We start from the raw sequence: 23,353 nt of genomic DNA on the forward strand, positions 1-23,353 counted from the left end.
GACAGTTGTTTAATTTGGACTTCTCTGTGCATGCTCTTTGAAGTAACATTTAGTAAGTGACCATAGACCTGCATTATATGACTGACAGACAACAACGGTTTGACCTAAAAATATCAAAAGTAAAAGTACGGCAAAAACCAAGACACCTACATCTTGGATGCCCCTGAGGTAAGCTAAAACATATCAAAATTTAATTTCAAAGTGAACTAATCTTTTAACTAATAAGAGTCAATACATACCTCTATCATCTTAGTGCGTGCACTTAAGAACTGTGGCGTGTGGTGACACTTTGATAGCACTTAGCTTAGCCCAGTTCATTCAATGGTACCAAACAGAGATAAAGTTAGAAATGATCAAACACATCAACGTTTTCCCTATTTAATACGAGTAGATATACGATCAAATATGGTGGAACAAAATAAAATGTGGCGCTTTTAAAAGTGGGTTTAAAAGGGTAACTATAATCATTATGAGAGGGAGAAGGGGAGCAGATTTTTCAGGCTAGTCGAAGTACTCCCAAAAGTGCTATTCCACCATACAATATAGTTACCCTTTTTAACCCGCTTTTAAAAGCACCATGTGTTATTTTGTGCCACCATATTTAATCGTATAAATACTCGTATTAAATAGGGAAAACAATGTGTTTGGTCATTTCTAACTTTATCTCTGTTTGGTACCATTGAATGAACTGGGCTAAGCTAAGTGCTATCAAAGTGTCGCCACACGCCACAGTTCTTAAGTGCACGCACTAAGATGATAGAGGTATACATTGACTCTTCTTAGTTAAAGTAATAACATAGTTTAATATGACAAAACGATGGTGTATCGCTTTAAGTGTAACATTGGTATTCTTAAAAAATTTTTAAACAGACTGTTCACTTGTTACCTTGTTCTGCTTCCTCTTTCCTTGTCATGTTTGTCATTTGATTGGGAATTAAAGACACTGTTTTATTTGAAGTTGTTAAACACAGGAACAACTGTACATGAATAATTCACTATAAGCTGTTAGGAAAATATCTGATAATGACAAGGAGTTATTTGTACTATTTTGGCTCTTAAATGGTTCTGTGCATAGTAGGGCTCCACGATAAATCGCATGCAATACCACGCACATCTCGTCAGTTCCTGGATTAGTAGTAAATCGCCATCAGCTGCTTTCAGATGGAGCGGCATTTACTACACAGAGCCGTAGTTCACTGACAATCTGGGCCATATCGCAGGCGATACGTCCGCGATAATAAATGCGAAATTGCCCCAAATGTCAGTGAACCGCTCTGTGTAGTAAATGCTGCTGCATCTGAAAGCAGCGGATGGCGATTTACTACTAATCAAGGAACCGGCATTACTTACAAGATGCGCGTGACAATCACATGCGATTTATTGTGCAGCCCTAGTGCATAGAGAAGTTTGCACGTGTTTTTGTGAGGTTTATATTTTAACATTGGTATTATAGAATTTTTTTTTTAAACAGACTGTGTTCTTGTTACCTTTTCCTGCTTCTCTTTCCTTGTCATGTCTGACATTTGATTGGGAATTGAAGACTTTTATTTGAAGTTGTTAAACACAGCTTATAGTGAATTCTTCATGTACAGTTGTTCCTGCAATGAAAATATCTGATACTATTCTCTAAGAATGGGTCTGTGCATAAAGAAGTTTGCATGTGCTTATGTGAGCTGAATATATGTGAGTGTTTTTCGTGTAATGTTTTCATATCTTTGCAAGGAAAAATAAATGCTGAGAGTTTCAATTTTGCAGTTGTGTTGATTTCATTAAAAAAAAAATCTGGTTTCAGGCAGATATCTAGAACTTCTTGTCAAAGAAAACAATGAAGTCTAATAAACTCAAAAAGTTAAGTTGTGATGTTGAGGAAAACTCACTATTTTATGTCAATTAGACTTTGTTAATGGTTGTGAAAACATGAAAAATTAAGTTAAACCAATATGTTTTTAAGTTTACTTAACAAAAAAATCTAATTGCTTATTAATTGATATGGTACGTTGGCCCAATTTACTGCAAGTTATTTCAACAAATACATATAAGTTGAGTTAACTTAACTCCTAATGTTGGCTAAACTTAACTGAGTCAATGCAATAAGATGACTTGACCAAGTCAAGTTGGGTCAACAAATCATTTTTTACAGTGTACATGAAAACTATCAGATCTAAAGAAGATTTGTTTGCTTCTTTCAAAACCCAAAGACACTGTTGGCATCTGCTGTTTTATTTGCTAATTTTATGTCCAGGAAAATATTTCTTAAATTGAAACTTACATGAATACATTTGCTTGAAAGCACTACATGTTGTGTCCAGTACTCTATCTTAAATTTGATCTCAAATGTCCAGCAAAAACCTTAAGCCCACATGAGCTATGAAGACTGCTTTAGGAGACTTAGGACCAGTGATAAAATTAACAACCTACTTGTTTTGTGGAGGTAAAATATAATTTGCAGGCTATGAGCTGCCCACAAACTCTATGAAAGATAAAGAAGTGACTTCTTGTCAATGGAGAATTCCACTTAAACCTTGTGGGATTTGAACCTGGGTCTCCCATACTGGAACATCAGGGCTCTAACACCTAGACTACTCAGGAAGTGTTGAAGCTGGGCTGCCAAAATCTGGTCCTGTGTATTGCTGTCTATGCTCAAACTGTTGGCTGGCTGGTACAGTCAGAGTCAAAGCCACAAATACATGAAAACTATAAGATCTAAAGAAGATTTGTTTGCTTCTTTCAAAACCCAAAGACACTGTTGGCATCTGCTGTTTTATTTGCTAATTTTATGTCCAGGAAAATATTTCTTAAATTGAAACTTACATGAATACATTTGCTTGAAAGCACTACATGTTATGTCCAGTACTCTATCTTAAATTTGATCTCAAATGTCCAGCAAAAACCTTAAGCCCAGTGGACGTGATGCAGGTGGAGGGGAAAGACGTGCTCTAGTGAGCTCCTCTGACTAGCTATATTATTAATCAAGAATCCTACATTAATCTCCCTAGTTGCTATTTTTGGATGCACTAAGGAACTTGCCCGGTAATATTGTTCATGGCAGAACACAATTTGCGTCAAAAAGGACGAAAAGCACGACTAATTAGCAACACTCTCGAAGCTAACGATCCTGAACCACTCACGCTAATCTTACCCAGCATGGCCGAAGATGTGGAAGGTGAAATATCGTTACAGACTCTTTGGAAAGAGATTAAAACCAGCAAAGAGGAAATTAGCAAACAAATGGACAAGATGACCAATGATATTCAGGCAAAACTGACCCGTATTGAAACTTCAATGTCAACTCTATCAGAACAGTTGATCGAGGTTGAAACTAGAGTGAGTGCCACAGAGGACGACCTGAGAGATACTCGTTCGACAGTTACACGCTTGGAGAAGGACGTCTCCTATCTTAAAGATAAAGTGCAAGACTTGGAGAACAGAACCAGGAGGTCTAATATTCGGATTGTAAACATGCCAGAAAAATCCGAGGGTAGCAATTTGGTCTCATTTCTGGAATGTGTCATCCCGGAGATCCTCGGCATTGAGAACTTTACATCTCCTCTGATAATTGAGAGGGCTCACAGAATGGGAAAAATTGCGTCGGATAGGACGGCCCCAAGGATAATCTTGGTGAAACTCCTGAATTTCAGAGATAAGCAGAAAATCCTCCAACTTGCACGAGAAAGAAAAGAGGTTTTCCTCGACAAACGCCGCATTCACTTTTTTCCTGATTTCAGCGCGGAGCTTCAGAACGCTCGCAATGCCTATACCGAGGTGAAACGAATGTTGAGAGATCGGGAAATTGAATACTCTTTTGTATACCCTTCTAAGCTTCGGATCATGTACATGGGCAAAACAAAGTTTTTTTCAACTCCACTTGAGGTTAAGAACTTTATTGACTCTTATAGCAAAGATGCAGAGGCTACTACTACGGAATGAGATCTGATATGAGATGCTAGGACTCTAGTGGCTTTCATACAAGGACATTCTGTGAGTTAAAGTTATTACTTTTTTAATTTTTTTTTTCTTTATATATCCTTGACCAAAATTAATAACAAATATTATTTTTTATTGTAGCCAGATCACAAGTGAATTTAGCAATTGTCTGCTTATACTATGAAGTGTACTATTAGTTTGCAATATAGTTAAAAACCTGAATTATTAACTTCACCTTTAGTTCAATGATTGCACTTAATTATTGTATTAATAGAAACTATGAATTTTTTGTCAATTACAATTTAATTTTGTCTTTACTTATTCAGTTCTGAATATGGAGTTGTACCATGAAATGTGGGATATTAGTTATTTAAATATGGCTAAGTCAGCGTCAGCTACAGTTTAGTAGCAAAGATGTCACTAAGGCTTAATTTTTTTTCTTTCTTTTATTTTTTCTTTTTTCTCAATTTTGAAAGGTAAAAGTTTGGGTGGTTTTTGTTTCTCTTTTTTTCTTTTTTTCTCGCAACGAGATGCATGTTATGCAATGGTGTTATGTAAAAATATTATTATTTGTGTATTGGAGATTGTTCTGGTATTTTTAAGACAATGATAAATGGATAAGTTCATTTGTGTATCATGGAACGTTAGGGGATTAAACAATCCGCTAAAACGAAAGAAAGTATTGTCATATCTGAAAAGATTTAATACGGATATAGCTTTCATTCAGGAGACCCATCTAACGGATCAGGAACATAGAAAACTCAAGAGAGAATGGATTGGTCAGGTCTATTATTCATCATTTTCTTCCAGCAGTCGAGGGGTAGCAATATTAATTCATAAAAAAATACAATTTAACTTGAATAGTATATACTCTGATACTGCTGGTAGATATGTAATTGCTGAATGTGAATTTAATGGGGAACATATTACTTTGGTAAATGTCTATGGCCCAAACCATGATGATCCTATCTTTTTTAGCAAACTTATATTACGATTAGCTACTGTTAAGGGCAGTTGTATTGTAGGTGGTGACTTTAACCTAGTGTAAGACCCTTTTAAGGATAGATCATCAAAAAAAAAACTATTAAATTAAAAGCAGCAACCATTCTGAGCCAAGGGATGATTGATTTGGGGCTGTATGATGTATGGCGCAATCTACATCCAGACCAAACCGAATATTCATGTTACTCAAATGTACATAATGTCTACTCAAGAATAGATTTTTTCCTAGTATCGCAATCATTAGCTTATCAAGTAAAAGACTGTATATACCTTCCTGCATCAATCTCTGATCATAACCCTGTTAAGTTAATATGGGCACCAACATCGACTATATCTTACTCTAATAAATGGAGATTTAAAACCTATATGCTGAAAGATCCAGACTTTATCCAATTTATGACTGGCCATATTCAGATATTTCTTGAATCCAATGCAAACTCAGCCTCACATTCAACTATATGGGAGGCACTTAAAGCTTTTATGAGAGGACATATTCTTTCATATGGGGCTTACAAACAAAAAGAAAAGAGAGCCGTCATAATAGATTTAGAAAAAGAAATACGATCTTTGGAAATAGAGCATTCTTTGACCAACAATGATAGATGTTTAGCACAACTTAAGCAAAAACGGGTCCTGTATAATAATTTGTGCACCCAGAAGGTGGAATCTATTATGGCAAGAACTAAATATCATTATTATGAATTTGGAGATAAGACTAGTAGATTATTAGCTTGGCAAATAAAAAAAGAAGAATCAGAGCGTTATATTCATTCAATATTATTAGATGATGGCAGATCTATAAAAGATCCTATAGAAATTAATATCTTATTTAAGGATTATTATGAAACATTATATAAAACTGATCATAGTCAAGGAAATGCTGATGCTAAGAAATTTTTAGATAAAATACAGCTATCAAAAATTGATGATGAAGATAACGAAGTATTGAATTCTGATATAATTGAGAATGAAGTATTAAAAGCTATAAATGCTTTAGGAAACAACAAGGCCCCTGGACTAGCCTGGTTAGCCAGACCTACATCACGATGTAAGGTCTGGCAACTCTTCACACAAACGGCTCAATGCAAGGGGCGGGATATAAGGTTGTCCCTCAAAATGCCTCTGCACGCAATAGGATAGCGCTATGACGGATCAGAGCAACGAAGAAGGTGACGTAGTTACCGTAACCAGTCGGCAAAACTCCAAACACATCTTTCTTGCTTAAAAAGGACTTCAGTAGGGTTATTTGCTCTTCTCTCAAAGAAAAACATAAGTCTAAGTCCTCCAGAGTCGCGGCCAAAGCTGCTTCAAAAGAAAGCTGTTCGCCAGCAGCAGCAGCAGCCATTCAAGTAGGAACCGTTGCAGCTCTGTCGTCATCATGTTAAGCCCGCCCCACAGACGCTACACACGATGTGATTGGCCTGACCAAATTTTGGTTTTTGGAGCTGTTAAGTGTATTGTGAGTGCCTAGACTAAACGCTGGCAGCAAATATATTTTGCGGCCGCTAGGGTGCGTCTAGATTTCTAGGCTACCCCTGGACCAGACGGCTTTCCAATTGAATATTATAAATCTTTTTCAAATATGTTATTAACTCCACTAACAAACATGATTAAAGAATCACTTGAGAGAGGCTCACTCCCACATTCATTGGAATTGGCCACAATAATTTTATTTCCTAAGCCAGGGAAAGATAGGCAAAAATATGGGTCATATAGGCCACTAAGCCTACTTGATGCGGACTATAAAGTTATAACTAAGTTGCTTGCCTTAAGACTAGAAACTGTTATACCCAAACTAATACATCCAGATCAGACAGGTTTTGTTAAGAATAGGCAAGGCTCTGATAACATTAGAAGATTATTACATATTATCAATATTGCACAAAAACAAAAAATATCAATGTTTATTTTGTCTATGGATGCCGAAAAGGCTTTCGATAGAATTGAGCCTACTTTTCTTTTTGCTACGCTAGAAGCTATGAGTTTTGGGTCTAGATTTATTGGTCATGTAAAAACTATATTTAACTCTCCTAAAGCACAGATTAGTACCAATGGTATTATATCAAACATCTTTAATTTGTCTAGAGGCTGTAGACAAGGATGTCCTATATCACCATTATTATTTGCCCTGGCTGTTGAACCTCTCGCTACTGCCATAAGATCTAATACTGAAATAAAGGGAATTAAAATTGGGACTATTGAACACAAACTATCTCTATATGCTGATGATTTGTTAGTATATCTTACTAAATCACAATTTTCTATTCCCCCTTTACTACACATACTTAAGGAATATAGTGATACATATGGCTATAAATTAAACTATGATAAGAGTGAAGCTCTCCCTATTAATATATCAGAAGAGTTAAAATATATAGTAAAACCACTGACACTGTGTGCTAGTGGGTTTAAATATTTAGGTATTTATATTGACTTAACTCATGATAATATGTTTAAAAAAAATTATTTAACACTAATGGAGAGAGTAAAAAATGACATGCATAAATGGAAGGGATTACCTTTATCATTAATCGGTAGAGTCAATGTTGTAAAAATGAACATTTTGCCTAAATATCTATATAAATTTCAATGCCTTCCTTTGAAGATTCCAAAATCTTACTTTAATGAACTAAATAAAGTGATTTCTATTTTTCTGTGGAAAGGCAAAATTCCTAGACTAAAACTTATGAAACTTCAGGCACCGTATAAGAAAGGTGGGCTGAATCTGCCCAATTTTAGACATTATTATTTAACTTCACAATTTCGAACTATATGGATTTGGTTACATCCTGATAAAGTTGATACTAGCTGGATGGCAATAGAACAGTGGGAGATGAATTCTATCCCTTTAAAGATTATTCCTTTTTTGGTGTCTAGAAGTGATTTAGTTACATTTACTAAAAATACATTAATATTACATACTTTTTCTGCATGGTTAGAATCTCATAAGTTATGCTGTCCTAGCATCATTCCTATTAGATATTTACCACTTTGGGAAAACCCTATTATACCTCATGGCATTGTTGATAATTCCTTAAAAGCATGGGTAAACAATGGTATAAAGATATTAAAAGACCTGTATCACAATGATTTTTTTATGAGCTTTGAATTACTATCCAAGACATATAAATTATCAAAACATAGTTTTTTCAAATATTTGCAAGTTAGACACTGGGTAAAAGAGATCACTTCCCAGACTTTTCCTAAGATTCCTATATCATCACCTTTGGAAAATATTATGATTAATAAAAATGTCTCCTCTCCAAGAGGCACCGTTTCTACAGGATATAGCACAATAACAACTAATTTTATGCCATTCGATAATGCAGGTTTGAAGCAGAGATGGGAAACAGACCTTAATTGTAAATATGACCTGGAAGAATGGGAGAATGTCATGGAAAATATGCAGACACTTTTAATATGTTCTAAACATAGACAAATACAATTCAATATTTTGCATCGAACATATTTTACTCCTTATAAACTTAATTTGCTAAATAATAGTAAATCTTCTAAATGTCAAAGGTGTAAAACATCTGAAGGCACCTTGCTTCATATGCTTTGGAACTGTCCTGTACTGAATGATTTTTGGGAATACATAATTGGTAATACTTCAAAGATTACAGGTATCCAAATTAGTAAAGATCCTAGAATTTGGATATTAGGAGATATTGATTTAATAGGTTGTTCTCATTATAAAAAGTACTTTTCACTCTTAGCAGGAACTGCCGGAAAAAAATGTATATTAGTGAACTGGAAGTCGATTCAACCCCCATCTAGACAGCAATGGACAAATGAACTTCTTTCATATTGCACCCCCGAGAAAATTCTTTTTAATGTTAGGAAATCTCCAAAGACTTTTGAAATCTGGAACTCGTTTCTGGAACATTTACCTTCACTTACTGCAAATGAAAATTAATATTATTAATGTTTTGTTTTTTTTTGTTTGTTTGTTTGTTTTTTTTTTTTTGTTTTTTTGTATAGAAAAAAAAATGAAGATTATGATGTTATGTGTATATGTTCTTTACATGCAATCTCAAAGAAAATAAAGCTTTAAAAAAAAAAAAAAAAACCTTAAGCCCACATCAGCTATGAAGACTGCTTTAGGAGACTTAGGACCAGTGATAAAATTAACAACCTACTTGTTTTGTAAAATAGAATTTGGAGGCTAGAAGCTGCCCACAAACTCTTTGAAAGATAAAGAAGTGTCTACTTGTCAATGGAGAATTCCACTTAAACCTTGTAGGATTTGAACCTGGGTCTCCCATACTGAAGCATCAGTGCTCTAACCCCTAGACTACACAGGAAGTGTTGAAGCTGGGCAGCCAAAATCTGGTCCTGTGTATTGCTGTCTATGCTCAAACTGTTGGCTGGCTGGTACAGTCAGAGTCAAAGCCACAAATACATGAAAACTATAAGATCTAAAGAAGATATGTTTGCTTCTTTCAAAACCCAAAGACACTGTTGGCATCTGCTGTTTTATTTGCTAATTTTATGTCCAGGAAAATATTTCTTAAATTGAAACTTACATGAATACATTTTGCTTGAAAGCACTACATGTTATGTCCAGTACTCTTATCTTAAATTTGATCTCAAATGTCCAGCAAAAACCTTAAGCCCACATCAGCTATGAAGACTGCTTTAGGAGACTTAGGACCAGTGATAAAATTAACAACCTACTTGTTTTGTGGAGGTAAAATAGAATTTGGAGGCTAGAAGCTGCCCACAAACTCTTTGAAAGATAAAGAAGTGTCTACTTGTCAATGGAGAATTCCATGTAAACCTTTGGGATTTGAACCTGGGTCTCCCATACTGAAGCATCAGTGCTCTAACCCCTAGACTACTCAGGAAGTGTTGAAGCTGGGCAGCCAAAATCTGGTCCTGTGTATTGCTGTCTATGCTCAAACTGTTGGCTGGCTGGTACAGTCAGAGTCAAAGCCACAAATACATGAAAACTATAAGATCTAAAGAAGATTTGTTTGCTTCTTTCAAAACCCAAAGACACTGTTGGCATCTGCTGTTTTATTTGCTAATTTTATGTCCAGGAAAATATTTCTTAAATTGAAACTTACATGAATACATTTGCTTGAAAGCACTACATGTTATGTCCAGTACTCTATCTTAAATTTGATCTCAAATGTCCAGCAGAAAACTTAAGCCCACATCAGCTATGAAGACTGCTTTAGGAGACTTAGGACCAGTGATAAAATTAACAACCTACTTGTTTTGTAAAATAGAATTTGGAGGCTAGAAGCTGCCCACAAACTCTTTGAAAGATAAATAAGTGACTACTTGTCAATGGAGAATTCCATGTAAACCTTGTGGGATTTGAACCTGGGTCTCCCATACTGAAGCATCAGTACTCTAACCCCTAGACTACTCAGGAAGTGTTGAAGCTGGGCTGCCAAAATCTGGTCCTGTGTATTGCTGTCTATGCTCAAACTGTTGGCTGGCTGGTACAGTCAGAGTCAAAGCCACAAATACATGAAAACTATCAGATCTAAAGAAGATTTGTTTGCTTCTTTCAAAACCCAAAGACACTGTTGGCATCTGCTGTTTTATTTGCTAATTTTATGTCCAGGAAAATATTTCTTAAACTTACATGAATACATTTGCTTGATAGCACTACATGTTATGTCTAGTACTCTATCTTAAATTTGATCTGAAATGTCCAGCAAAAACCTTAAGCCCACATGAGCTATGAAGACTGCTTTAGGAGACATAGGACCAGTGATAAAATTAACAACCTACTTGTTTTGTGGAGGTAAAATATAATTTGCAGGCTATGAGCTGCCCACAAACTCTATTAAAGATAAAGAAGTGACTTCTTGTCAATGGAGAATTCCACTTAAACCTTGTGGGATTTAAACCTGGGTCTCCCATACTGGAACATCAGTGCTCTAACCCCTAGACTACTCAGGAAGTGTTGAAGCTGGGCTGCCAAAATCTGGTTCTGTGTATTGCTGTCTATGCTCAAGCTGTTGGCTGGCTGGTACAGTCAGAGTCAAAGCCACAAATACATGAAAACTATCAGATCTAAAGATTTGTTTGCTTCTTTCAAAACCCAAAGACACTGTTGGCATCTGCTGTTTTATTTGCTAATTTTATGTCCAGGAAAATATTTCTTAAATTGAAACTTACATGAATACATTTAGCTTGATAGCACTACATGTTATGTCCAGTACTCTATCTTAAATTTGATCTCAAATGTCCAGCAGAAACCTTAAGCCCACATCAGCTATGAAGACTGCTTTAGGAGACTTAGGACCAGTGATAAAATTAACAACCTACTTGTTTTGTGGAGGTAAAATATAATTTGCAGGCTATGAGCTGCCCACAAACTCTTTGAAAGATAAAGAAGTGACTACTTGTCAATGGAGAATTCCATTTAAACCTTGAGGGATTTGAACCTGGGTCTCCCAAACTGGAGCATCAGTGCTCTAACCCCTAGACTACTCAGGAAGTGTTGAATCTGGGCTGCCAAAATCTGGTTCTGTGTATTGCTGTCTATGCTCAAGCTTTTGGCTGGCTGGTACAGTCAGAGTCAAAGCCACAAATACATGAAAACTATAAGATCTAAAGAAGATTTGTTTGCTTCTTTCAAAACCCAAAGACACTGTTGGCATCTGCTGTTCTATTTGCTAATTTTATGTCCAGGAAAATATTTCTTAAATTGAAACTTACATGAATACATTTTGCTTGAAAGCACTACATGTTATGTCCAGTACTCTTATCTTAAATTTGATCTCAAATGTCCAGCAAAAACCTTAAGCCCACATCAGCTATGAAGACTGCTTTAGGAGACTTAGGACCAGTGATAAAATTAACAACCTACTTGTTTTGTGGAGGTAAAATAGAATTTGGAGGCTAGAAGCTGCCCACAAACTCTTTGAAAGATAAAGAAGTGACTACTTGTCAATGGAGAATTCCATGTAAATCTTGTGGGATTTGAACCTGGGTCTCCCATACTGAGGCATCAGTGCTCTAACCCCTAGACTACTCAGGAAGTGTTGAATCTGGGCAGCCAAAATCTGGGCTTGTGTATTGCTGTCTATGCTCAAACTGTTGGCTGGCTGGTACAGTCAGAGTCAAAGCCACAAATACATGAAAACTATCAGATCTAAAGAAGATTTGTTTGCTTCTTTCAAAACCCAAAGACACTGTTGGCATCTGCTGTTTTATTTGCTAATTTTATGTCCAGGAAAATATTTCTTAAAATGAAACTTACATGAATACATTTGCTTGAAAGCACTACATGTTATGTCCAGTACTCTATCTTAAATTTGATCTCAAATGTCCAGCAGAAACCTTAAGCCCACATCCGCTATGAAGACTGCTTTAGGAGACTTAGGACCAGTGATAAAATTAACAACCTACTTGTTTTGTAAATAGAATTTGGAGGCTAGAAGCTGCCCACAAACTCTTTGAAAGATAAAGAAGTGACTACTTGTCAATGGAGAATTCCATGTAAACATTGTGGGATTTGAACCTGGGTCTCCCATACTGAAGCATCAGTGCTCTAACCCCTAGACTACTCAGGAAGTGTTGAATGTGGGCTGCCAAAATCTGGTCCTGTGTATTGCTGTCTATGCTCAAGCTGTTGGCTGGCTAGTACAGTCAGAGTCAAAGCCACAAATACATGAAAACTATCAGATCTAAACAAGATTTGTTTGCTTCTTTCAAAACCCAAAGACACTGTTGGCATCTGCTCTTTTATTTGCTAATTTTATGTCCAGGAATATATTTCTTAAACTGAAACTTACATGAATACATTTGCTTGAAAGCACTACATGTTATGTCCAGTACTCTATCTTAAATTTGATCTCAAATGTCCAGCAAAAACCTTAAGCCCACATGAGCTATGAAAACTGCTTTAGGAGACTTAGGACCAGTGATAAAATTAACAACCTACTTGTTTTGTGGAGGTAAAATAGAATTTGGAGGCTAGAAGCTGCCCACAAACTCTATGAAAGATAAAGAAGTGACTTCTTGTCAATGGAGAATTCCACTTAAACCTTGTGGGATTTGAACCTGGGTCTCCCATACTGGAGCATCAGTGCTCTAACCCCTAGACTAATCAGGAAGTGTTGAAGCTGGGCTGCCAAAATCTGGTCCTGTGTATTGCTTTCTGTGCTCAAACTGTTGGCTGGCTGGTACAGTCAGAGTCAAAGCCACAAATACATGAAAACTATCAGATCTTAAGAAGATTTGTTTGCTTCTTTCAAAACCCAAAGACACTGTTGGCATCTGCTGTTTTATTTGCTAATTTTATGTCCAGGAAAATATTTCTTAAATTGAAACTTACATGAATACATTTAGCTTGATAGCACTACATGTTATGTCCAGTACTCTATCTTAAATTTGATCTCAAATGTCCAGCAGAAACCTTAAGCCCACATCAGCTATGAAGACTGCTTTAGGAGACTTAGGACCAGTGATTAAATTAACAACCTACTTGTTATGTGGAGGTAAAATAGAATTTGGAGGCTAGAAGCTGCCCACAAACTATATGAAAGATAAAGAAGTGACTACTTGTCAATGGAGAATTCCATGTAAACCTTGTGGGATTTGAACCTGGGTCTCCCATACTGAAGCATCAGTGCTCTGACCCCTAGACTACTCAGGAAGTGTTGAATCTGGGCTGCCAAAATCTGGTCCTGTGTATTGCTGTCTATGCTCAAGCTGTTGGCTGGCTAGTACAGTCAGAGTCAAAGCCACAAATACATGAAAACTATCAGATCTAAACAAGATTTGTTTGCTTCTTTCAAAACCCAAAGACACTGTTGGCATCTGCTCTTTTATTTGCTAATTTTATGTCCAGGAACATTACTTAAATTGAAACTTACATGAATACATTTTGCTTGAAAGCACTACATGTTATGTCCAGTACTCTTATCTTAAATTTGATCTCAAATGTCCAGCAAAAACCTTAAGCCCACATCAGCTATGAAGACTGCTTTAGGAGACTTAGGACCAGTGATAAAATTAACAACCTACTTGTTTTGTGGAGGTAAAATAGAATTTGGAGGCTAGAAGCTGCCCACAAACTCTTTGAAAGATAAAGAAGTGACTACTTGTCAATGGAGAATTCAATGTAAATCTTGTGGGATTTGAACCTGGGTCTCCCATACTGAGGCATCAGTGCTCTAACCCCTAGACTACTCAGGAAGTGTTGAATCTGGGCAGCCAAAATCTGGGCTTGTGTATTGCTGTCTATGCTCAAACTGTTGGCTGGCTGGTACAGTCAGAGTCAAAGCCACAAATACATGAAAACTATCAGATCTAAAGAAGATTTGTTTGCTTCTTTCAAAACCCAAAGACACTGTTGGCATCTGCTGTTTTATTTGCTAATTTTATGTCCAGGAAAATATTTCTTAAAATGAAACTTACATGAATACATTTGCTTGAAAGCACTACATGTTATGTCCAGTACTCTATCTTAAATTTGATCTCAAATGTCCAGCAGAAACCTTAAGCCCACATCCGCTATGAAGACTGCTTTAGGAGACTTAGGACCAGTGATAAAATTAACAACCTACTTGTTTTGTAAATAGAATTTGGAGGCTAGAAGCTGCCCACAAACTCTTTGAAAGATAAAGAAGTGACTACTTGTCAATGGAGAATTCCATGTAAACCTTGTGGGATTTGAACCTGGGTCTCCCATACTGAAGCATCAGTGCTCTAACCCCTAGACTACTCAGGAAGTGTTGAATCTGGGCTGCCAAAATCTGGTCCTGTGTATTGCTGTCTATGCTCAAGCTGTTGGCTGGCTAGTACAGTCAGAGTCAAAGCCACAAATACATGAAAACTATCAGATCTAAACAAGATTTGTTTGCTTCTTTCAAAACCCAAAGACACTGTTGGCATCTGCTCTTTTATTTGCTAATTTTATGTCCAGGAATATATTTCTTAAACTGAAACTTACATGAATACATTTGCTTGAAAGCACTACATGTTATGTCCAGTACTCTATCTTAAATTTGATCTCAAATGTCCAGCAGAAACCTTAAGCCCACATCAGCTATGAAGACTGCTTTAGGAGGCTTAGGACCAGTGATAAAATTAACAACCTACTTGTTTTGTAAAATAGAATTTGGAGGCTAGAAGCTGCCCACAAACTCTTTGAAAGATAAAGAAGTGACTACTTGTCAATGAAGAATTCCATGTAAACCTTGTTGGATTTGAACCTGGGTCTCCCATACTGAAGCATCAGTGCTCTAACCCCTAAACTATTCAGGAAGTGTTGAATCTGGGCTGCCAAAATCTGGTCCTGTGTATTGCTGTCTATGCTCAAACTTTTGGCTGGCTGGTACAGTCAGAGTCAAAACCACAAATACATGAAAACTATCAGATCTAAACAAGATTTGTTTGCTTCTTTCAAAACCCAGAGACACTGTTGGCATCTGCTGTTTTATTTGCTAATTTTATGTCCAGGAACATTACTTAAATTGAAACTTACATGAATACATTTTGCTTGAAAGCACTACATGTTATGTCCAGTACTCTTATCTTAAATTTGATCTCAAATGTCCAGCAAAATCCTTAAGCCCACATCAGCTATGAAGACTGCTTTAGGAGACTTAGGACCAGTGATAAAATTAACAACCTACTTGTTTTGTGGAGGTAAAATATAATTTGCAGGCTATGAGCAGCCCACAAACTCTTTGAAAGATAAAGAAGTGACTACTTGGGTGCGTTCCACTCCAGTTTTAGACACACACTCGCGAACTTCCCTAAGCACTTCCCCTCGGGGGAATCCCTGTCGCCATTTTGAAGTGCGTTCCACTTCGTCAAGTGGACGAGGGAAGTTTGTATGGACAGACCCTCGCTCCCTCGATTTTGACCGAGGGAGCGAGTCTGCTTCATATGTACACTTCATGCAGCTTCATATCCCACAATCCAACACGATTGTGACGTCACTTCAGCAACTCGCGCTTTGCACATGGAGGGGGCGGTCTCCACTTTCCATGTGATCAAGGGCTTAGGGGATCCATTTGAACCCACTTCAAGTGTTCTAGCAGTAGTGGGCACTCGTACAACGTAAGCAATGACGTACATCTGAGTGAACGAGGCTGAGGGAAGTTAGCGAGGGAAGTTCATAAAAAAACGAACTGGAACGCAGGGCTTGTCTATGGAGAATTCCACTTAAACCTTGTGGGATTTCAACCTGGGTCGCCCATACTGGAGCATCAGTGCTCTAACCCCTAGACTACTCAGGAAGTGTTGAAGCTGGGCTGCCAAAATCTGGTCCTTTGTATTGCTTTCTATGCTCAAACTGTTGGCTGGCTGGTACAGTCAGAGTCACAGCCACAAATACATGAAAACTATCAGATCTAAAGAAGATTTGTTTGCTTCTTTCAAAACCCAAAGACACTGTTGGCATCTGCTGTTTTATTTGCTAATTTTATGTCCAGGAAAATATTTCTTAAATTGAAACTTAAATGAATACATTTAGCTTGATAGCACTACATGTTATGTCCAGTACTCTATCTTAAGTTTGATCTCAAATGTCCAGCAGAAAACTTAAGCCCACATCAGCTATGAAGACTGCTTTAGGAGACTTAGGACCAGTGATAAAATTAACAACCTACTTGTTTTGTGGAGGTAAAATATGATTTGCAGGCTATGAGCTGCCCACAAACTCTATGAAAGATAAAGAAGTGACTTCTTGTCAATGGAGAATTCCACTTAAACCTTGTGGGATTTGAACCTGGGTCTGCCATACTGGAACATCAGTGCTCTAACCCCTAGACTACTCAGGAAGTGTTGAAGCTGGGCTGCCAAAATCTGGTTCTGTGTATTGCTGTCTATGCTCAAGCTGTTGGCTGGCTGGTACAGTCAGAGTCAAAGCCACAAATACATAAAAACTATAAGATCTAAAGAAGATTTGTTTGCTTCTTTCAAAACCCAAAGACACTGTTGGCATCTGCTGTTTTATTTGCTAATTTTATGTCCAGGAAAATATTTCTTAAATTGAAACTTAAATGAATACATTTAGCTTGATAGCACTACATGTTATGTCCAGTACTCTATCTTAAATTTGATCTCAAATGTCCAGCAGAAACCTTAAGCCCGCATCAGCTATGAAGACTGCTTTAGGAGACTTAGGACCAGTGATTAAATTAACAACCTACTTGTTATGTGGAGGTAAAATAGAATTTGGAGGCTAGAAGCTGCCCACAAACTCTATGAAAGATAAAGAAGTGACTACTTGTCAATGGAGAATTCCATTTAAATCTTGTGGGATTAGAACATGGGTCTGCCATACTGGAGCATCAGTGCTCTAACCCCTACACTACTCAGGAAGTGTTGAAGCGGGGCTGCCAAAATCTGGTCCTGTGTATTGCTGTCTATGCTCAAACTGTTGGCTGGCTGGTACAGTCAGAGTCAAAACCACAAATACATGAAAACTATCAGATCTAAACAAGATTTGTTTGCTTCTTTCAAAATCCAGAGACACTGTTGGCATCTGCTGTTTTATTTGCTAATTTTATGTCCAGGAACATTACTTAAATTGAAACTTACATGAATACATTTTGCTTGAAAGCACTACATGTTATGTCCAGTACTCTTATCTTAAATTTGATCTCAAATGTCCAGCAAAAACCTTAAGCCCACATCAGCTATGAAGACTGCTTTAGGAGACTTAGGACCAGTGATAAAATTAACAACCTACTTGTTTTGTGGAGGTAAAATATAATTTGCAGGCTATGAGCTGCCCACAAACTCTTTGAAAGATAAAGAAGTGACTACTTGTCAATGGAGAATTCCATGTAAACCTTGTGGGATTTCAACCTGGGTCTCCCATACTGAAGCATCAGTGCTCTAACCCCTACACTACTCAGGAAGTGTTGAAGCTGGGCTGCCAAAATCTGGTCCTGTGTATTGCTGTCTATGCTCAAACTGTTGGCTGGCTGGTACAGTCAGAGTCAAAGCCACAAATACATGAAAACTATCAGATCTAAAGAAGATTTGTTTGTTTCTTTCAAAACCCAAAGACACTGTTGGCATCTGCTGTTTTATTTGCTAATTTTATGTCCAGGAAAATATTTCTTAAATTGAAACTTACATGAATACATTTGCTTGAAAGCACTACATGTTATGTCCAGTACTCTATCTTAAATTTGATCTCAAATGTCCAGCAGAAAACTTAAGCCCACATCAGCTATGAAGACTGCTTTAGGAGACTTAGGACCAGTGATAAAATTAACAACCTACTTGTTTTGTGGAGGTAAAATATGATTTGCAGGCTATGAGCTGCCCACAAACTCTATGAAAGATAAAGAAGTGACTTCTTGTCAATGGAGAATTCCACTTAAACCTTGTGGGATTTGAACCTGGGTCTGCCATACTGGAACATCAGTGCTCTAACCCCTAGACTACTCAGGAAGTGTTGAAGCTGGGCTGCCAAAATCTGGTTCTGTGTATTGCTGTCTATGCTCAAGCTGTTGGCTGGCTGGTACAGTCAGAGTCAAAGCCACAAATACATAAAAACTATAAGATCTAAAGAAGATTTGTTTGCTTCTTTCAAAACCCAAAGACACTGTTAGCATCTGCTGTTTTATTTGCTAATTTTATGTCCAGGAAAATATTTCTTAAATTGAAACTTAAATGAATACATTTAGCTTGATAGCACTACATGTTATGTCCAGTACTCTATCTTAAATTTGATCTCAAATGTCCAGCAGAAACCTTAAGCCCGCATCAGCTATGAAGACTGCTTTAGGAGACTTAGGACCAGTGATTAAATTAACAACCTACTTGTTATGTGGAGGTAAAATAGAATTTGGAGGCTAGAAGCTGCCCACAAACTCTATGAAAGATAAAGAAGTGACTACTTGTCAATGGAGAATTCCATTTAAATCTTGTGGGATTAGAACATGGGTCTGCCATACTGGAGCATCAGTGCTCTAACCCCTACACTACTCAGGAAGTGTTGAAGCGGGGCTGCCAAAATCTGGTCCTGTGTATTGCTGTCTATGCTCAAACTGTTGGCTGGCTGGTACAGTCAGAGTCAAAACCACAAATACATGAAAACTATCAGATCTAAACAAGATTTGTTTGCTTCTTTCAAAACCCAGAGACACTGTTGGCATCTGCTGTTTTATTTGCTAATTTTATGTCCAGGAACATTACTTAAATTGAAACTTACATGAATACATTTTGCTTGAAAGCACTACATGTTATGTCCAGTACTCTTATCTTAAATTTGATCTCAAATGTCCAGCAAAAACCTTAAGCCCACATCAGCTATGAAGACTGCTTTAGGAGACTTAGGACCAGTGATAAAATTAACAACCTACTTGTTTTGTGGAGGTAAAATATAATTTGCAGGCTATGAGCTGCCCACAAACTCTTTGAAAGATAAAGAAGTGACTACTTGTCAATGGAGAATTCCATGTAAACCTTGTGGGATTTCAACCTGGGTCTCCCATACTGAAGCATCAGTGCTCTAACCCCTACACTACTCAGGAAGTGTTGAAGCTGGGCTGCCAAAATCTGGTCCTGTGTATTGCTGTCTATGCTCAAACTGTTGGCTGGCTGGTACAGTCAGAGTCAAAACCACAAATACATGAAAACTATCAGATCTAAAGAAGATTTGTTTGCTTCTTTCAAAACCCAAAGACACTGTTGGCATCTGCTGTTTTATTTGCTAATTTTATGTCCAGGAAAATATTTCTTAAATTGAAACTTACATGAATACATTTGCTTGAAAGCACTACATGTTTTGTCCAGTACTCTATCTTAAATTTGATCTCAAAAGTCCAGCAAAAACCTTAAGCCCACATCAGCTATGAAGACTGCTTTAGGAGACTTAGGACCAGTGATAAATTTAACAACCTACTTGTTTTGTGGAGGTAAAATAGAATTTGGAGGCTAGAAGCTGCCCACAAACTCTTCGAAAGATAAAGAAGTGACTACTTGTCAATGGAGAATTCCATGTAAACCTTGTGGGATTTGAACCTGGGTCACCCATACTGAAGCATCAGTGCTCTAACCCCTAGACTACTCAGGAAGTGTTGAAGCTGGGCTGCCAAAATCTGGTCCTGTGTATTGCTGTCTATGCTCAAACTGTTGGCTGGCTGGTACAGTCAGAGTCAAAGCCACAAATACATGAAAACTATAAGATCTAAAGAAGATTTGTTTGCTTCTTTCAAAACCCAAAGACACTGTTGGCATCTGCTGTTTTATTTGCTAATTTTATGTCCAGGAAAATATTTCTTAAATTGAAACTTAAATGAATACATTTAGCTTGATAGCACTACATGTTATGTTCAGTACTCTATCTTAAATTTGATCTCAAATGTCCAGCAGAAAACTTAAGCCCACATCAGCTATGAAGACTGCTTTAGGAGACTTAGGACCAGTGATAAAATTAACAACCTACTTGTTTTGTGGAGGTAAAATATGATTTGCAGGCTATGAGCTGCCCACAAACTCTATGAAAGATAAAGAAGTGACTTCTTGTCAATGGAGAATTCCACTTAAACCTTGTGGGATTTGAACCTGGGTCTCCCATACTGGAACATCAGTGATCTAACCCCTAGACTACTCAGGAAGTGTTGAAGCTGGGCTGCCAAAATCTGGTTCTGTGTATTGCTGTCTATGCTCAAGCTGTTGGCTGGCTGGTACAGTCAGAGTCAAAGCCACAAATACATAAAAACTATAAGATCTAAAGAAGATTTGTTTGCTTCTTTCAAACCCCAAAGACACTGTTGGCATCTGCTGTTTTATTTGCTAATTTTATGTCCAGGAAAATATTTCTTAAATTGAAACTTACATGAATACATTTGCTTGAAAGCACTACATGTTATGTCCAGTACTCTATCTTAAATTTGATCTCAAATGTCCAGCAAAAACCTTAAGCCCACATCAGCTATGAAGACTGCTTTAGGAGACTTAGGACCAGTGATTAAATTAACAACCTACTTGTTTTGTGGAGGTAAAATAGAATTTGGAGGCTAGAAGCTGCCCACAAACTCCTTGAAAGATAAAGAAGTGACTACTTGTCAATGGAGAATTCCATTTTAATCTTGTGGGATTTGAACCTGGGTTCCCCATACTGAAGCATCAGTGCTCTAACCCCTAGACTACTCAGGAAGTGTTGAAGTTGGGCAGCCAAAATCTGGTCCTGTGTATTGCTGTCTATGCTCAAACTGTTGGCTGGCTGGTACAGTCAGAGTCAAAGCCACAAATACATGAAAACTATCAGATCTAAAGAAGATTTGTTTGCTTCTTTCAAAACCCAAAGACACTGTTGGCATCTGCTGTTTTATTTGCTTATTTTATGTCCAGGAAAATATTTCTTAAATTGAAACTTACATGAATACATTTGCTTGAAAGCACTACATGTTATGTCCAGTACTCTATCTTAAATTTGATCTCAAATGTCCAGCAGAAACCTTAAGCCCACATCAGCTATGAAGACTGCTTTAGGAGACTTAGGACCAGTGATAAAATTAACAACCTACTTGTTTTGTAAAATAGAATTTGGAGGCTAGAAGCTGCCCAAGAACTCTTTGAAAGATAAAGAAGTGACTACTTGTCAATGGAGAATTCCATGTAAACCTTGTGGGATTTGAACCTGGGTCTCCCATACTGGAGCATCAGTGCTCTAACCCCTAGACTACTCAGGAAGTGTTGAAGCTGGGCAGCCAAAATCTGGTCCTGTGTATTGCTGTCTATGCTCAAACTGTTGGCTGGCTGGTACAGTCAGAGTCAAAGCCACAAATACAAGAAAACTATCAGATCTAAAGAAGATTTGTTTGCTTCTTTCAAAACCCAAAGACACTGTTGGCATATGCTGTTTTATTTGCTAATTTTATGTCCAGGAAAATATTTCTTCAATTGAAACTTACATGAATACATTTGCTTGAAAGCACTACATGTTATGTCCAGTACTCTATCTTAAATTTGATCTCAAATGTCCAGCAGAAAACTTAAGCCCACATCAGCTATGAAGACTGCTTTAGGAGACTTAGGACCAGTGATAAAATTAACAACCTACTTGTTTTGTGGAGGTAAAATAGAATTTGGAGGCTAGAAGCTGCCCACAAACTCTTTGAAAGATAAAGAAGTGACTACTTGTCAATGGAGAATTCCATGTAAACCTTGTGGGATTTGAACCTGGGTCTCCCATACTGAAGCATCAGTGCTCTAACCCCTACACTACTCAGAAAGTGTTGAAGCTGGGCAGCCAAAATCTGTATTGCTGTATTGCTGTCTATGCTCAAACTGTTGGCTGGCTGGTACAGTCAAAGTCAAAGCCACAAATACATGAAAACTATCAGATCTAAAGAAGATTTGTTTGCTTCTTTCAAAACCCAGAGACACTGTTGGCATCTGCTGTTTTATTTGCTAATTTTATGTCCAGGAACATTACTTAAATTGAAACTTACATGAATACATTTTGCTTGAAAGCACTACATGTTATGTCCAGTACTCTTATCTTAAATTTGATCTCAAATGTCCAGCAAAAACCTTAAGCCCACATCAGCTATGAAGACTGCTTTAGGAGACTTAGGACCAGTGATAAAATTAACAACCTACTTGTTTTGTGGAGGTAAAATAGAATTTGGAGGCTAGAAGCTGCCCACAAACTCTTTGAAAGATAAAGAAGTGACTACTTGTCAATGGAGAATTCCATGTAAACCTTGTGGGATTTCAACCTGGGTCTCCCATACTGAAGCATCAGTGCTCTAACCCCTACACTACTCAGGAAGTGTTGAAGCTGGGCTGCCAAAATCTGGTCCTGTGTATTGCTGTCTATGCTCAAACTGTTGGCTGGCTGGTACAGTCAGAGTCAAAGCCACAAATATATGAAAACTATCAGATCTAAAGAAGATTTGTTTGCTTCTTTCAAAACCCAAAGACACTGTTGGCATCTGCTGTTTTATTTGCTAATTTTATGTCCAGGAAAATATTTCTTAAATTGAAACTTACATGTATACATTTGCTTGAAAGCACTACATGTTTTGTCCAGTACTCTATCTTAAATTTGATCTCAAATGTCCAGCAAAAACTTTAAGCCCACATCAGCTATGAAGACTGCTTTAGGAGACTTAGGACCAGTGATAAATTTAACAACCTACTTGTTTTGTGGAGGTAAAATATAATTTGCAGGCTATGAGCTGCCCACAAACTCTTTGAAAGATAAAGAAGTTACTACTTGTCTATGGAGAATTCCACTTAAACCTTGTGGGATTTCAACCTGGGTCTCCCATACTGGAGCATCAGTGCTCTAACCCCTAGACTACTCAGGAAGTGTTGAAGCTGGGCAGCCAAAATCTGGTCCTGTGTAATGCTGTCTATGCTCAAACTGTTGGCTGGCTGGTACAGTCAGAGTCAAAGCCACAAATACATGAAAACTATCAGATCTAAAGAAGATTTGTTTGCTTCTTTCAAAACCCAGAGACACTGTTGGCAT

At 37.3% G+C, this 23,353-nt stretch overlaps 1 protein-coding gene across 1 annotated transcript in view; it reads right to left on the bottom strand.

Moving 5' to 3' along the window:
* LOC141281074 (uncharacterized) overlaps positions 1-23,353 on the bottom strand; it is a 519,789-nt gene that overhangs the window by 152,860 nt on the left and 343,576 nt on the right. The window lies entirely within an intron of this gene.

Source organism: Paramisgurnus dabryanus, chromosome 19 (assembly GCF_030506205.2).
Source record: "Paramisgurnus dabryanus chromosome 19, PD_genome_1.1, whole genome shotgun sequence".
Taxonomy (NCBI): Eukaryota; Metazoa; Chordata; class Actinopteri; order Cypriniformes; family Cobitidae; genus Paramisgurnus; species Paramisgurnus dabryanus.